Below are 15,670 nucleotides of genomic sequence, written 5' to 3' on the forward strand. Positions count from 1 at the left end.
TGAAATGAGCATCAAGGGTCCACTGAGTGAAACACATGCTAGTGAAACAGTTTAGCTGCCAACTTCCCTTGCCCCTTCTAATACCATGTAATAATTTAACACAAAGTCACCTGAAAAATCCAGAAATCTATATCAGCTTCGCAGACCACTGGCCTTCCTATTTTTGATCACTTCAAGTTTCCATATAACTGAAAAAATAAACATCATATGTGCCCTATAAGTCACATCTACATTGGTCACATTTTACAAGAGGCTGTATTCTTCATTCAGTTACAGGAACCTCCGTGAGAGAATACCATCTCCAAGTGTTTGGTGCTGGCAGCGCTAGAGAGACAAAAAGGCAGTAGAGGTCACTGGAGTTTGCAAGGAGTTGTCCCAGCCTGGGAAAGTTCAAAGCAAAACCACAGGCCAAAGCATCATGGGAAATACTCTATAAATCACTTTACAGGAAATGTCTGCTACTACTGGTAGTTAGGTAGATTTTCTATCCTTCTCTACAGTTGGAAAGGAAACTCTTTTGGCTGGAATTAGACAAACACAGGTGTTACCCTAATGCCTGGGCATGTTAACACCTACTGTGAGTCCTTTACACCTTGTTACAGCACCGCTGATGCACGCTATTATTGCAGCCAGTGTGATGTGATGGGTGACATTTTTTAAAATATATCTTGAGTTAGTCCCTAGGCTAGCCAGAAGCCATGATTTCCATCCAGCACTTCAGCGAGCTCCACAGGGGGTTCCGTTCACGGCACTGTAGCTGAATTTAAGGCATCTGTTGTGTTGCAGGTGGGATGTTGGTACCGGCTTGTTTAAGCATGCCAGTTCTCTTTCTCTCAAATAACTTTCCATCAGGATTTGAGCAGCACATACAGTCATAGTTTGGCTAGAGGTTCCCTTCTCATTTGTTCCCACTCTCAAGGTGTTTTTAATGCGACATTCATCAAGATAGGTGAACGCCAGGATAGCTAGGCATAATCTTCCTAGATACATACCTTAATGGCCTAATTTCCAATTTTTAAGGTTGTGGTCTTTAATTATGCAACTTCACTTGTATCGTATAGAGTTTTTATCTTGTATTGAGCCCAAAGAGTAATCAAACCCCTGCAGCTGGCCTGGGTCAGCTGACTCCGACTCATGGGCTCAGGCTCCAAGGCTGTAAAATTGCAGTGGAGATGTTTGGGCTCAGACTGGAGACCAAACTCTGGGATCCCACAAGAGAGGAGTGTCCCTGAGCCCGGACTCCAGCCTAAGCCTGAATGTCTACACTGCAATTTTACAGTCCTGTAGTGTGAAGCCTGTCAGTTGACAAGGACTAGCTGGGAATATATTTAATTGCAGCGGAGGCATACCCTGTGAGACTTAGAGAGAGTGGGAGAATCAGTGAGGCACTTTATAAATGATTACTGAACAAATACTCTATTTTAAACAGGAACAACATTCCTCCTTCCTTAATACTGTTTGAGGAAGAGATGCAGCAGAACTCTCAAGAAATCTGTAGGCAGATCCTTTTATGACTTCACAACCTTTTCCCATTAACTAATTCAATCACTCATTCACAAACCAATGACCCCTTTGGGGCTCTTTTTGTGGAGTGTTGGCAAACAGTGCACAAATGCTAATTGCCAGGAGTTTATTCACTAAGTTACTAGGTCAAGCTGAGGAGATTTTGAGGCCTTGTCAACAGGGAGGAACCACCTGTGTCCTGGAACAACCTTCAAAAACTGACCTTTAAATGGTTTGGTGTGAAACGGCCCGTTAGAGGAGGCCAAAAAAAAAAAAAAATCTTTTAAATGGTTTTGTTTGAAGAACATTTTTCAACAACTGTTTTTAAGAAGTTATTCTCCCTCCACTCTGTTTGGCTGAAGGCAGGTCTACACTACGGCAGTGATAGATGCTCTGAGATCGATCCACCAGCAGTTGATTTAGCTGGTCTAGTAAAGACCCACCAAATCAACTGCAGATTGCTCTCCAGTCGACCCCTGTACTCTACCCCCGACAAGAAGAGTAAGGTAAGTCGACGGGAGACTTTCTCCCGTCAACCCCCCATGGTGTAGAACCCGCGGTAACTCGACCTAAGGTACGTCGACTCCAGCTACGTTATTCACGAAGCTGGAGTTGAGTAGCGTATGTCGACTTACCATGGTAGTGAAGACATAGCCTTAGATGTGTTAGCCAGAGCATTTTCAAGATTAGCTCCTGAAAACCGTTGCCCTCTGTAGACAGGCCCTCTCATAAGCTTGATTTTCAAAAATGTTGCCATCTCTTCCTTGAACAAGGTTCATTACTGATCAGCGTCGCAGACTGAAGAACAGAGGAATGATAAGGATATAGATTCATAGATTCATAGATATTTAGGTCAGAAGGGACCATTATGATCATCTAGTCTGACCTCCTGCACAATGCAGGCCACAGAATTTCACCCACCACTCCTACAAAAAAAACCTCACACCTATATCTGTGCTATTGAAGTCCTCAAATCGCAGTTTAAAGACTTCAAGGAGCAGAGAATCCTCCAGCAAGTGACCCGTGCCCCATGCTACAGAGGAAGGCGAAAAACCTCCAGGGCCTCTTCCAATCTGCCCTGGAGGAAAATTCCTTCCCGACCCCAAATATGGCAATCAGCTAAACCCTGAGCATATGGGCAAGATTCATCAGCCAGATACTACAGAAAATTCTTTCCTGGGTAACTCGGATCTCACCCCATCTAATAGCCCATCATAGGGCATTGGGCCCATTTATGAATATTTAATTACCAAAACCATGTTATCCCATCATACCATCTCCTCCATAAACTTATCGAGTTTAATCTTAAAGCCAGATAGATCTTTTGCCCCCACTGCTTTCCTTGGAAGGCTATTCCAAAACTTCACTCCTCTGATGGTTAAAAACCTTCGTCTAATTTCTAGTCTAAATTTCCTAGTGGCCAGTTTATATCCATTTGTTCTTGTGTCCACATTGGTACTGAGCTTAAATAATTCCTCTCCCTGCAGCCCCATTTTAAATTTGAATATCTCCTTTCACTCAGAAAGATCCCAAAGTACTTTAAATTCCATATAACAAGCACCACTGAAAATGCAGCCACTTGCAGAGGAGGGAGTGCCAACCAAATGACCCTCTGTGGAGGGAGTGGCAATCTTGGCTAGACACTTGGTGCTCGACAAGCATGCAAAAAGCATTACAGTTTTTAAGGTCGCATCCAAAAGATTCATACTTGCCTTGGATTTCAATGTATTTAACCCACAAGAAAATGAAGGACTGACTCAATGCTATTAGGATTTGAACTTGTGAATGTATCTAAACATTTCAAAACTGCATCTTAAATCACTAAGCCACCTTACTAGGTATTGCTTTTCCAGACCATTTACACAATTAGGGCTAGACCCTGGAACCCTCACTTACATGAATAGTCCTTTGAAGTTAATAGAGCTACTCATGGATTACTTAGATAAGAGTTGCAGGATCAAACCTTTAAAACTGGACCACTTCCAAAATATCATTCACAACCAAACAGAACGTATAGGCACCATACAATAGAACATCTCTTGTGCTATTGTTAATAGCTTCCTTCACATCTACCACATTTATTCCCAATTTTTTACCTTTTATAGACTATGGACATACCTGAACAATATTTTTAAAGCATATTTGTAGTAAGTTTGCAAGTGATTAATGTAAACTATTTAAAGCGCTTTACATGCCAGAACAGAGATTAAAGTCATACGGGTCAAATTAAGATGATCATATACATTCCCCCACACACACAAATTTTGCAGGTACAGAATGAAAATTCAACAATATTTAAAATAAAAAGTGAAGAGAGGAAAAGAATTCAACATTCCTTGTTAAAATAAAGTAAAATACTGGCTCAGAAAGAAGAACCCTGGTTAATGAACACTGTGAAGGAGGATATTTATCAACACTAACCGTGAAGGTTAGCTGATGCACAACACCAAACTTTTGCATTGTCTTCAGCATAAACAAATGCATCCCACAGAGACACACAAGGAGTGGAGGGTGTTAACAAGGATGCTCACTCCTCTCACGGACTGAGACACTGGACCATCACCAGCTCCTTGCTTATACACTGAATATATCTCGCACGGACCTTTGCTTCCGAGGATGCATGGTTCAGGGAACAACAGCATCACTTGCTGTAGTGCTAGAAGTCTAATCAAACAAATAGTTTCTCTTTTAAACGAGGTCCTTTTTAACCGTTTTTCTTACCAGCACAATGTAAACTCAAGGGAAACTAGACATTAGCATTAATATCCAAATTCTTTTAAAATAAATAAATATTATATATATCTATTATAACTCCCAGTTAAAGGCCATGAAACACTGTCAATAAAACCCTGGGTCCTAGAATGATTAAGCCACAGAGTTGTTTGCAGTGGTGATGTAGCCATGCTGGTCCCAGGACGTTAGAGAGACAAAATGGATGAGGTAATATATTTTATTGTACCAACCTCTGTTAGTGAGAGACAAGCTTTTGAGCTAAACAAAGCTCTCCTTTCCCCAACCTGACGAAAAGCTCTGTGTAGCTTGAAAGCTTGTCTGTCTCACCAAGAGAAGTTGGTCCAATAAAAGATATTACCTCACCCACCTTGTCCTCAACCTATTTACCACTGTGGACCGCATATGCAGCTTTCTGTGTGTTATGTGGGCCGCATCCACACTATATACTACCTCTTTGGCCCTGAGGCTGTCACATGGGTCGCAGCTGTGTGCTGACTGGGCTGCAAATGGCCTGTGGGTTGCCAGTTAAGAACCACTGCTCTAAGCCGTAGAGTCTCTGTTCACAGCATTACTTCTATTGCTGAAGAGACTGGTAGATTCTTGTGACACTGATTGCATCTGTTTACCGTCTTCAGAGCAGTCTTGTCCCTATGCTATAGCAGGTAATTTACTGTTGTTCAGACATGCTTTCTTAAAGAAATTTAAAACTTCTTGTCCTATATAACAAGTACATAGAATTATTTATCCATAAATTAGTTCACAGGAAATCACTATCCTGCAGTATATAATAACTCAGCCTGTATTTCTAACCTGTGGCCTGGTTGTAGTACATCATCAGCGCATAGCAGCATAAAGGCTGCCGTAGTTACTGTTGTTAAACCATTGCAGGGAATGACTTTTCAAGCAGAAAGGAGAAAGTGAGCAATGGGGCACATTTTTTTAAACTGATTGTATTAATTTTTGTATTATATTATATTACTGAGCTGCTTCTTCAAGTTTTTATACCAATCGAACAGATTTTGTACTGCGTTTGGAGTCTGTTACATGGGGGACCTACATTTTTCTATAGAATTTGAATCAGTGACATATTGGGGTGAGAACAGATGGAAAAAATAATCAGTATAATTCTCCTTTGCACTTCCAAAACACCTTTCAGCTGAGGATCCCAAAGCACTTTATAAAACATTAATTAATTAAGCCTCATAAGGCTTAATTGTCCCTATGAAGCAAGCAGCATTATCCCTTTGACATACTGGTGATTTAGTGATTGAAAGTACACAATAAACATAATCCTATGTTTATACCAATACAAAAGAAACCCCCCCCCTCACTTCAGACCATAATAAATAATTCAGTGAGAGAACAGGAATAAACTCTGTGATTATGTTGTGATGTACACATCCACAAATCAACAGGAACACCCACACCTCTTGAATGATTAACACTCCATCTCAGTTGACTAGACATGTACAACTTTAGGTTGCGAACAAAAAGGTGACCTTCATTTGAAAGGCATGTGTTTGACACTAGCTTTACCTGCAGCTATGGGGGCGAGAGTGTGCTTTTTAAAACTACGCACACAATAATATATATGTGTAAGTGGAATTCTACAGTGAAAATAGCATGCATCATGCAGACAGTCAGTTTAGATGATCATGCTGGTCCTTTCCAGCCTTAAGAATCTACTCTAATGTGGCTATTTTACATAGATGCAATTATATAAAATTATATATATTTGTAGAAAAGTATCAGTAGAAGATCGCTAGTGTTATACGGTTCAATTATTGAACTTTAGACTGCTTTCAGGGATGAAAATAGCTTTGCTATATGGTCCTCTGCTAGGACTTTTAATTTTTTGAGTGCTAGTTTTGCTCATTCCCCTCCTCCTGAATACACTGTATTGAAGTATTTGACTTGAATAACATACACTGAACAGTCTGATGCCTTGTAATTCTATATACGGACTTTATATGTTGTTGCATAGAGGTTTTGTCTCGTGTAATAGATGCTGCTTCACATTTGGGAAACGTTATGTTAGAACCCTGACTTTTATTAGATTAATTTAATATAGTCACTAAGTAACTAGACTAAATTAATAAAGACTTCACTGAAAGAAAGAGAACAGAATTATTCTGCAAATTCAATAAAACTTCCTAAAACTGGTTATTTTAGAAGCCTTTATTTAATTTTCAAAACTCCCATTCTTTTTGAAAAACTGCCAAAATATGGTCAGGATATGGAAAAAAACCATGTCTGATGTTCAGTTATTTATTTCATGAGATTGTTATTTAAACTGTTATACAAGGGAACATAACAAATGGTGATGGGGATCGGATTGCTGAAATATCTGTTCAGATTTTTTTGTATGTCAGTTTCTCCTGTTCATAAGAGTACTTGCCTGCCACGATATTTCCCTTTTAGCATTTCTGAGATAAGTTTGTCCTTAGCTTGGACCAAGGTGAAGGACTGCAAGAATGAGAAAGAAATGCCTTTCTCTCCCTCTCATTTCTTTTGTGTGACACAGAGAAAACTTTTCCTCTAAAGCACTGTGTCAAAGGCATGAAACTAAGATCTTTTGAACAATCGAAAAGCATGATGGACAATCTACTGTCATCATATTATACTGATATTAGTAGATGCCTTTGATAACTCACATTAGCTCAGTGCCTCAACTTCCTTCCAAAGGGAAGGAGCTACACTCAATGACAACCTAAAAAAATAGGCTTGCCTCTCATACCTTGCCATGGAACTAGACTTGTTTCCACCAATATTTTTCAGTTCCTCAGTGTCAGGCCCAGATTGCCGCACTAGTGTAATACCTATTACGTACAACGTGCTGCATCTTCCTCAGTTTCACAGCTGTCTTTTGGGCACTCTCTGTTTTCTACATTTACGGTCTTTCAGGCCTGGTCCCAGGATGGGCTGACTTCCCTCAACTCTGACTACTGGGAGCAACGGATGTACAGCACCTCTTGGAGTCAGGGCCTCATGGGAGCAGTGGCCATTAGCATCCAAATTCATCATATGTTTTGTTCAGAGACTCAGGCTGCTATTTAATAACAGTTCCTGATGGTCTTGCTTTGGAGCATTTCAATCAGTCAGCACATTCCTGGGACACTACGTTGCTTTCTTCCCCTTCGTATTATACAATAGCACTTTCTTTAATAGCAACTTGTCAGCAGTATGATGCCCAGAAGGTCCCATGTTATACAGCTCTACATTCTGCCCTCAATGATAACCATGCAAACCTAATGACCTGCAAGGTGCTGCCTGGGGGTAAATGAAGGCAGAACTTTGCCCTGGCCTTTTTATTTTAATCTTCAACTGTTTACTGTCAACAAGATGCAGAATACAGTTAAAACAATGTGGCTACCTCTTCCTCTGACATTCAGGAGAACATGGGATCCTGAATGTACAGTCTTTGAGATCGTCACAGGTCCTAGCATTCAAAGCCTTGGAAAAGTCCTTTTTTAGATTTTACAATTAATTTGTGGTTTAGAAGGGCAGAGACAGCAGAGAATTTTTCCCCTCCCTTTTTTGGGGGGAAGAGGATTGTTTTTCTTTGGGGAAGAAGAAATTATTGATTAAAAAAAAAATTCTAGATGTTTTCAAAGAGCTCCAAACAATTCCCTCATCTGTACTGCCCAATGCAATGTTACACCCAAAAATCTCATGTAGAAAAGAGATCCATTCAGCAGTAAAACGCACTAACATTGTACTGCAGTTTAATATTTTTAAACACATTTTTTATGTTATAAATGAGCATTATTAATAGGCATTGTGGAGGCGAATAGGTCTAAAACTGAATCCACTGACATTGTTTTGACTCCTTTAGGGGAACAATACTCCTATGAATCCAAATATACTGCCTGTTCGCAGCAACAGAACTATATGGAGAGAAGAAAGCAAGGCCAAGATTGCAGAGATAAAATTACCAGACTGTCTTTCTATAGAGGCAGCCAGAACTATAACTAAGACTTCAACAGCCCTCAGTTCTTGAGAATAAGATGATGTACAAGGTCAGGAAGAAGCAGTGTAAAAGAAAACCTACTTTAATACACTGGTGAAAATTTAGGCCTATGTAGCTTGATGGAGTCCCTTTAAAAGCAAAATGCAAAGGGGGTTTTCCACAAAATCACTTTTTTCCCCTTACTTGCTCCCCACCCTGCACCCCTTTCTTTTTTAAAAACATTAGAAATTCAGCTCTTGTATTCCCTATTTCTTCTGGGAAGTGATATGAACGACTGAAGAATTGGTAGGGTGATGTCATAAGCACCAAGGAAGAGGAATATGAACAACTGAGTGTGCAAGGATGTTGTGGGTTTTGGTTTTTTATCTTTGCCTGACTGCTGACTGTTTCCACCTATTTAACTCAAACGCCTGACACTCAGCTGGGGAAAAGTTCTCTTGCTAATGACATAATACCTCAACCCCTTCAATTAAGGTCTGAATTCACTATGAGACCTTTCATGAACTTGAGAAAACAATGTACCTAATATTTGCAGCTAAAATCAAAACAAAAACAAGCAAGATTTTTTTTTTTAAATCTTTGGACCTTCCTCATACCTCGCAGTGTAGCAAAAACAAAGGGCATAAATCCAATTTTCCTTGGTAGATTGATTAGTATTAGAAAAGTATACAGAATCGAATCCTTAAAATGGGCAGTATTTCTTTTCAAAATATCGTTAAATTGATCCTGTTGCCAGAACTCCAGTTTGAAAGTATTTTTAAGCTTTCAGAAATGTGACAATAAGTTCAATATTAACTCTACGGGCTGATTTTTCCTTCACCAAATCCCACTTTAAAAAGGGCTCATACTCTGATTTCTCTCCTTCCCTCCCCACTTTTCTTCCAAGGAATTGCAAAATACTTCCAAATTTAGGATAACTATAAATAAATTTCTGCTGGTTATTGGGCTCAACTACATTGGGTTTCATATCAAACAAAAAGAGAAAAAGGTTGCAGATCACTGCCAGAGGTGATGACTTAATGCAACCAGTAATTGTACCTAGCATCAAAAAAAGCAGCTCCAGTTATATTGTGGGTGCTCTACCACTACATTGGCCCCCCACTTTCTCCCAGCACTACCTTTATCTTCTTGGCAACGTCCATTCTGCCACCTTTGTGTTTAAAAATGATGAGTCAGGTGACTAAACATGATGAACGGACTTAAAAAAAATCATGGTTATGTTTGGGGGGGGTTACATGATAAATTTGGGGTCATTTTTATTTACCTTTAGGTCTTTGAGCCTTTAGATTACACTCAGGTCATGTTTTTAAGCTTTTCTCCAAAACTATGAGGGCTGGAAACTTACTGTTGTGTTTCTTTAAATGAAAGCTCAGAGTCTTATGTAATCACAGGACTCCAAGAGCTGGGGCTTTATGAAAAACAATAAATATTACAAGACTCCCAATAAGATTAAAAGTGCTGGCAGCACTGCCTGTCCCTTGTGCAATGGTGAAGGGCACTATTTCTTCATGAGGATTCAAGGCACCTACCTGAAACCCTTGGAGCTGCCAGCCAGAACAATGGTACTCTCAGGACCCCTTAGCTTGTGACAACATGGGCACTTTAAGTACCATGTATCATAAGAACCACACCAGCGGTTCTTTGTGGAGAAGTTTTCCAGGTAAGATCACAGTGACAGGATCAATATTACCTTACAAGATATATTTCTGCAACAGCTTCCGTCCCTCCCTTCCTCTCTCCTTCTCCCCAAACGCAGGGGACGAGGGCTTATCCTCTTGGCTTTGACCCTTCTTTCCCACACCACTTCCCACGCCAAATGCACAGAGCCACAAACCCATGAATATACTTCAGGGAAAAGAGATAGAGGAGGTCAAATTGCCATTTCCAATCATCTACCCACATCCCTTCCAATTTTAGCCTATACTTGCCCAGTTTCTGGCTCCTCTGTATGTGGAAGGAAACCAGATGGTGTGGCCCAGTGTTGGTGGGTTACACCACGCTAAGATGTCCAGATGATGCCTTTCTCAGAAATGAGGCATTATCACAGTAAGACCCCCAGGATCTAATAAGGATCTCATTTTACTGTGACGTACATCTGTTGTTGCAAATGATTCTCATGGCATCCTGCACAGGCGATAACTGACTGATGCCTACAGGTGTTACCAAATTAATAAATACTACAACTAAAGGTCCTACTACAGCATATATAAATAAATAGTAAGTCTTTTTGCTGGTACCTGTTTCCACAGACCTATTGGATGGCAGGGGGACGATGGCTGTCTAGGCTGCATGTTTCCCAGAAAGAACATACAAACAAGCATAAAGTAAGTTCAATCACCTAAACAGACCCCTTTTCCTTGACCACATAAGAACCAGAGCAAACCTTTGCACCAGTGGGGCACCACACATGACAAACCAAAATACAAAGAGGAAGGCTCAGTTAGTTTCCTAGTGTTCACAGCCTGATCCATTTTAAAGGTCAGTCTGATTTATGCTCACGTTGAGACTTCCGATAGCTATTCTCTGCACTTAGCACCACTGCACTCAGGTGCAGGGACACATGGTGCACCATGGGTATCTGTATATTAATTTGAGGCTTTACTGTAGTGCCCCAAAATCTCTTGCATGTTAGGTGACTAAATGTTACTGGCTGCTTCACAGCAGTAGAGTCACAAAAGGCAGCTGGAAACTGCAGTCAGAGGTTTTTGAGAAGCTCTCACATTGGAAAGATGCCCCACAATACCGCTTGAGGCATATAAAATAACTATTCAAAAAGACTAGGTGGAATAGTTCTTGCATTGTTTCTAATAAATGTTTCTTCAAGAAAACCAAAAGAAGGGAAAGACAACGATCTGCATACATAAGGGCTACCCAGTAACTATTCCAAAGTCAAGAAGACCTTGAATTATCTCCCGCTTGAGAACTGGTTGCAAAAGTTTAAACTGCCAAACACCTTTAATACAAACCCTCCACCTGGAGATTTTCCAACTTTGCTTCATCTCACTCTCATTTGAGGCTGCTTTTTACTCTCTTCCTGCTTTTCTGTTTCCTTTTTGATTGGCAGCATGCATTAATGGTAAATACCAAGCACACACATCTTAATGCACGGCCACAAATGTAACCAGATCTCATAGAAATTCCACCACTTCTTTCCACTTAAAAGCTGGTTTTATGGGAGATGAAAATCCAGTGAGATTATCACTGATATAAAACAAAACCACTCTTGTTTTCCAGATTGTAAATGCTTTGGAGAAGAGTATCATTTGCTACATGTTTGTACAAGGCCTCGCACAATGAAGCCCCAGCCTGGGTGGCCTTCTGATACAATGACAATATGAATACAGAACACCTCCACCCAAAGAGATGGCAAAAATGCTCACTAAAATGATAGGTTTCAGAGTCGGGTGAGTCAATAAGAATCAATGGCAAATGCTGCTGTTTTCTCGGTACATATTTTCTCTGTACCACGGGATTTAGGTGGGCATTTCACAATGAAATTTCACAAGCTGTTCAATGGCAGTTTGTTAAAAGGTATGTCTACGATGTAATTAAAAACCCATGGCTGGCCCGTGTCAGCTGGTGTGGGCTCACGATGCTCAGGCTAAGGGGCTGTTTAATTGTGGTGTAGATGTTCAGGCTCAGGCTGGAGCTCGGGCTCTAGGACCCTGTGAGATGGGAGGCTCCCAGAGCTTGAGCTCCAGCCCAAGCCCAAATGCCTACACTGCAATTAAACAGCCCCGTAGCCCAATTCAGCTGGCACAGGCCAATCACAGGTGTTGAAATGCAGCGTAGACATATCCAAAGAAACTGAAGCCCTGTCTAACCTTTACAGTATAGGCAGCGGGCTACTTTCTTCCTCTCTTATTCTTGGTGGGCCAACAATGCTGGCTTATCTTTCATCTCCTTTACTTATCTGTAGTTAAATTAATTTTATTGCTTGTATAAAAACAACAGATTGACAGTCTGGGAGGCTGAATCCTTTTATTTGTCAGCTAAACAGGTGCAGAATGGGCAATGGCAGGGCAAACGTCTCCACGCATCCCTGCCAGTACGTCTCCAATACCTCCTCTAGGGTTAAGAGGGTAACTTGGTCTCTCCGAATCCTTATCCTCTCTGTTGAGAATTCCCATCAAGGCTGCCAGTTAGTGCCAAATGAAGCAGGACCAGGCCCAACCTTTATTACAGTAGAGGATTACGGTAATATATGGCAGACAAAGCCACACAACAGAACTGGTGAGATGCGGTTACAAAATGTGATTCCCCTGGACCCTCCTCCTGTACAAAGCAAAAATCTTCTTTTTATGTGTAGCTTCTTGGAAATATATGAACACATTTTTCTGCTCCAAAGATGGAGCACAGAGAAGATACATCAGAGTTTGGATAAACTTTCCCAATCCCGAATGAGAACTCACTCTCCTCTTACTGTGGAAGAGTCATTCTGCCACTGGTCAGATCCTATTCACCCAATCACGTGCCACATAATTTTCAGCTTCCTTTTCTCTTCCCAGCCACCCACACCAAACTTCTTTTGTCTCATCATTCTGGCCAGCCACCTCCAAAAAGCACAACAATAATAATCCCCAAACCTCAAACCTCTAACACCTCCTCCTCCCACCCCAAAGGCAAAGAATTATACTCTATTAGAGTGAGTCACAACTTTTCTTCCCATCCCGCTACTGGGCACATTGTCCTGAAAGTAACAATTTAAATCCAGGACAAACAGACGTTAGCCAGACCTCAGTGTATCTAACCTACTGGGACCAGCGAGGGAGCCTCTTAAAATAACAGCCGTGATTTATCTGTGACACAGGTGACCAAATTTTCCCCCATACAAGGATGCAAAGGCAAATTGTCAGAAGCCTGAGGGTGTCACTTAATTTGTGCAAAATAGAGTAGTCTGTATAATAGGGCAATACAACACACTGAGACTACCAAATGCAGTACGTGGTAGGGCTGCCCTCTGGGATTAAAGTGGAATATTGCATGCTGGTATATGCAGTCTCCACAGGACAAATCTGCACCTTAAAGTTACATGCCATGTTGGAGGAATCTACAGGCCGTATTTAACCTACAGGCTGCACTTGGCCTACCCAAAATTAAAAAGTAATGAACATTTCATTTTTTCATCAACACAGTCCATTTTGATTTGCTACCATAGCAAGCATATCTTTTAAATACAATTTCCCGTGGTCAGATTTTATATATATAATTAACTGTTTGAAGGAATAAATATTTTACATAAAATTTATAATGTCTTTAGTAGCTGCAAATATTACACACACATATATATAAAGAAGTCAGGAAGGGCTGTTTCATTTACTGGTTCTCCGGTATTTGCACAATGACATACTAAGATAGCAAACACTGTACAGAAGTTGATATATTAAAATAAAAGCTGAATTTAAATTAGGAGGAAAAACAGTACACTTATTTTTAGGTTTTGTAAAACCCTTTTTCCTCCCCCACCAAACCGACATTTTTATCTTACCAACTAGACAGTTTTCCATTAATATATATTTACATTTTGCAGGATAATGGTATCTCTATTCTTTTTCTATTTTTATATATAAATAAACCCTTCAATGCCTTTATGCACACAGATAGTGAAACTATAGGTGTGTATATCACCAAGATGAGTGACATGCAAAATGTAAATCAAAAGCCTAAATGCTGAAAGTTACATTCCATTTTTTTCAGTTCCTTCTCCTATAATATTGTACGGTTTCCTTAGTGACACCGATAAGGAATTTTATTCAGACATTTATTTTAACCCTAACAGTCTCCTATTGATGCTAGTTCAGATTAGATGTATTCTACTGCATGAAGAAGATGAAGTCATTACTTCTGCTATGGGAAATGATCTTTTATCCCATTCTGAGCCTTCCTCAAGCCATCACACTGTACACAAGAATGATACTCTTTCTGGATAGCTCTTTGGTAGAGCGGGTCAGTTCCCTCAGGTGACTAGAAATGCTGAGTCTAAATGGGTTGACTACAATTCCAAATATAATCATCAGCCACATTCCTAATGAGACAAGCAGAGCCCAACACCAGGTTAATTGTAATAAGCAATAATCTAAATTAAACTGGCTGACATTCAAATCAAGGTACCATTTAAACGAGGCTTTTCAAATGAAAACTAATCTCAGGAATTTATTTGTCCGTTCAGTACTGGATTCAAACTTTTTTTAAAATCCTGCCTCTTCCCCTCCAAGGAACCAAAGTAATTATTTTTAATAGAGTGGCATATGTTAGACAAAAATACCGAGGGAGGCGGGAGCTTCATTCCACTCAAAGCCCGTGTGCACTTTTTGCTTGTATGATCATACATCTGAGCTTGGATCCTATTACAACCAAAGTTCTATTTGAAATCATGGCTATTAGTTGATGAGAAATCCTTCACTGGACAAGCCTGAAACAGGAGCAGCACAGGAAGTAGCAGCAGTAAGAAGTACAGCAGAAACAATATTACAAAGAAAAAGTTCACAAGTGCTTGAGAGATGGCTCAAGTGGAGTTAAAGATCACTTGGCTTTGGTTCTATTTTGGGGACACAGCAGCCCCAGCGTAGCAAAAGAAATGGAAGCAACTTTCTTCTTTCTGATGCTTTCCCCCGGGAAGGTCCTCATGAAATACTGACTTTCCCCTGCTATGATAATGACCCGTCTGCTGTGATGTGACTAGGGTTCCCATCACAGACTGCCTTAGAAATGATTACTATACCGTTAATTGTGAGAAGAAAAGAATTTAAGTGGCAACTCAAACTGCCACAGCCAATAGCTCCAAGATAATTGTTACTTGCTTTAATTAAAACAGTGCACATTATTTAGAGAAAGGTTTAAAAATACCACCGGGGAGACCAGTCCAGGATATAATTCCACATGGGGGAATCTGTATAATTTTGGTTGTAACCACAGAGGAAAAAATGTATAATTTAAGACAGAAATTATTCACTTACCCTGCACAGCTAGTATAAAAAAAGTGTATTCATTTAATACGAATGAATGCTGTGGGTGTACTTACAGTGTTTTATAAGTCTGCTTATCCAAAAAGAAAGAATGCAACGTTTATGAAATGGAAAAACATTTCTCTACTCAATTAACCTTTTTTTATTTTAAAATCATTTTGATTCTTTGTGATTTGTAGGCTAAAGATAAGTCACATTGTTGGTAAGAGAACAGATAGCCACATTTTAAAGCGTTCAGTCCTCCTTTCCAAAGCTCAGTACTAGGGGCCAGAGAGAATATGTGGGCACTCAAAACTCCTAAGTTTAACCTCGAAGTTGAGATGTGTTTAACAGAGATGATACAGTGAAAAATTTCTCAACTAAATAATGTTAAATGAAACAGACACAAAAATCACTATAGCAAATAATATGAATGCTGATACTGTCAAACAAAAACTATGAAACAGCAGAAATCTTGGCTCTGCCTTTAATGAGATTCTACAAAAAGTGTTCTTCCATG

At 40.0% G+C, this 15,670-nt stretch overlaps 1 protein-coding gene across 4 annotated transcripts in view; it reads right to left on the minus strand.

Moving 5' to 3' along the window:
- The window catches only part of SATB2 (SATB homeobox 2), a 165,690-nt gene that overhangs the window by 92,276 nt on the left and 57,744 nt on the right, over window positions 1–15,670 (minus strand). The gene's annotated exons all lie outside the window — the stretch shown is intronic.

The sequence above is a fragment of the Natator depressus genome, chromosome 11 (assembly GCF_965152275.1).
Source record: "Natator depressus isolate rNatDep1 chromosome 11, rNatDep2.hap1, whole genome shotgun sequence".
Taxonomy (NCBI): domain Eukaryota; kingdom Metazoa; phylum Chordata; order Testudines; family Cheloniidae; genus Natator; species Natator depressus.